Consider the following 2650-nt stretch of genomic DNA (forward strand, 5'->3'; position numbering starts at 1 on the left):
GGGTCAGCTGTCCTGGCTGTGCCCCCTCCCAGCTTCTTGTGCACCTCCAGCCTTCTCAGTTGGCAGAGCATGGGAAGCTGAAAAGTCCTTGACTAGTGTAAGCACTACCTAGCAACAACTAAAACATTGGTGCGTTATCAACATTATTCTCATGCTAAATCCACAACACAGCACTGCACCAGTTACTAGGAAGAAAATTAACTCTATCCCAGATGAAATCAGGACACAACTATAACTTTTAATCTAAGTGCTTTGGATGCTTTTCTTGGTTTCTTAATAAAGTAAATATAGTAGAATCTGTTTAAATAAAATCTACTCCATTCTTATCCTACCACCCCTTTTGTCTTTTCTATGATTTCTAGTGAATGTGCACTTCACTGAACTTTTACCAGGCATTCCACTTCAGTCCATGACTCAGGGTTGAATCATCAGATATCTAGAAGTTGTGATTTGTTTTAAAGTTGACTAAGGTAAGGCATTTGTCAGCTCTGCTGTCAATAGGAAAACTGATTAAAAATAAGGATACTATGGTATCTGCAACCTGATTATGCATCCTTATAAAAAGAAAATATACAAACCATCCAGCAAGAAAAGAGGTAAACGTCTTGGCTAGTGTAATATATAGTAGACAAATTGTAAAATCTTGATGTACTTTTAATATTTCAGGCCAGTACAGATCTTCACAAACAGAATTTTTTTTTCCTTTCATTTATAGTAAATCTTTTTTTATTTTATTTTTTGCTTTCTCCCCATTTGTTATATGTTGACTAGGATAAACCAGATAGACAATGTATTAATGAAGAACTACGTTAACTGTGAAATCCCCTCATTAAATCAGTTCCACTATGATTTCTCCTAATTCATTTTCCCCCACCTTGAATAGCTTATTAAGGTTCATGCCGTTTTGTAACTCACTCCAAGAAATCTCTGACAATTGTAGTGTAAGTTCAGCTCAATACTCTCAGTTGAAGTTCTCTTGGATTTATGGTTGGAGGTTAGCATCAAAAGCTAACACTGCACTTCAGGCAGTGAACAAAAGTCTGGCATAGATGCTTACAAAACTCAGAGTACATAATACATAAAGAAGTATTATAAAACATATAAAGAAGTTGCAGTATCTCCAAACTTTCTATATCCTGTTTGGAAACATAGCCCTATGGAGTAGTGCTCCAGCACAGAGGCAGCACAGAGCCAGAACCAAGTGAACGAATAAAGGAAGCAGGAGTCACGTTGTAGAGAGAATGGCAGGACAGAGGAAGTCAGGAAACAGGCAGGTCTTTCTTCTTATTATTAATTTCTATTTATCAGAAAATAATTACAGTTCAAATATTTAGTTACTCTTTAATTATTAATCCCATTGTTGTTTTTTTTGAACATTGTTAAATCTGGCAATTTTCTTGCATCAATAGGACAAAATCAGAGGCCTAACATGGTCAGAATTAATTTGGATCTAATACTGTCTGGCCTGGTATGACAAAGGCAGACTCAGCTTAAGCACAAACCTTTCTAGAGACTACAACATTAACCTGATTCATGCAATTGACAAACATGGCTGAGCCTATAGCACTATCAAGCGTTAAAATAAAAAATTAAGTGGACCCCCCAGTGGCCTCCCTTTGTGGGCCAACCTGGAAACAAATGTGACCACCACAATCCAGAAGGAGGAATACGTGTATGGCATCAGGCAGAGAGGATATGAGGCTGCAGTGACATCTTGAGACAAGGCTGCTCTGTTTTCATATTCTGGCCAAACTCTTGCACCTGGAGAGGGGTCTGTGGGAGGGCAATAAATATCAGTCCTTTGACACATGTCCCCCATGACAGGGACAGAACACTTCTTTCCTTAGAACAGGCAACTTTTCAGGGCATTTTCTGCAAAATGGGCTGAAAATACGGGATCATGTTTCCTTCAGCATTATAGCCGTGCTTGATACCTGAGAATATGGAGTTCTACATCCAAAGAAAGACGGAGGAGACACTCAGCAAAAGATATCACTGTCACTACATCTTCAGTCTCTTGCTCCCATTCTACTTCAAAGCTGGTATCCATGTCCTTCAAGTAATGATGCCAGGTTACTGCATCTTCCAAGAGCCTTTCTCTCCTGTCTTTCTTTTTTCATGAGTCTCACCATAAATCTCCACAACAGAATCAACAGCTCTCCAGAATCTATTCCCTCAAAGTACCATATCCTCCTCAAGAGTTGGAGCAGATCACCAAGAACGAAGCCATTCCTGGACATTCACTATTTATTTCCTGCAGATATGTGAGGAGGAGATGGTGAGAAGGTGTTGCTATTTCCTTATCATTGGAGGTTATCTGGATGACAGGAAAGAACACTGTCCTTGAGGGTCTGAGAAGTCACAATGCATGACACCATTCCCAAACACCATCCTCTTCACAGTCCTGATTTTGCAATAGCCCCGTTTCTGTCTTGAATGTGATTTCGGAAGACTGGGTGGAGCTACAGATAAGATGGGTCATCATATGTTAGCAAGGTATCCTTGTGCTAGCCACAGCACTGTGGTGTAAAAGAGTAATTGTTTTCCCTTTAATAAATTAATCTCTGCAGTGTGGGAAGGCCAAGCTGCCAGAGAGGATACAGGCTTTGAGAATTAAATGCAGGAGGTGTGAAAGAGATTAACAAGGGCG

This window comes from Pygoscelis adeliae, unplaced genomic scaffold, assembly GCF_000699105.1.
Source record: "Pygoscelis adeliae isolate BGI_AS28 unplaced genomic scaffold, ASM69910v1 Scaffold69, whole genome shotgun sequence".
In the NCBI taxonomy this organism is placed as follows: domain Eukaryota; kingdom Metazoa; phylum Chordata; class Aves; order Sphenisciformes; family Spheniscidae; genus Pygoscelis; species Pygoscelis adeliae.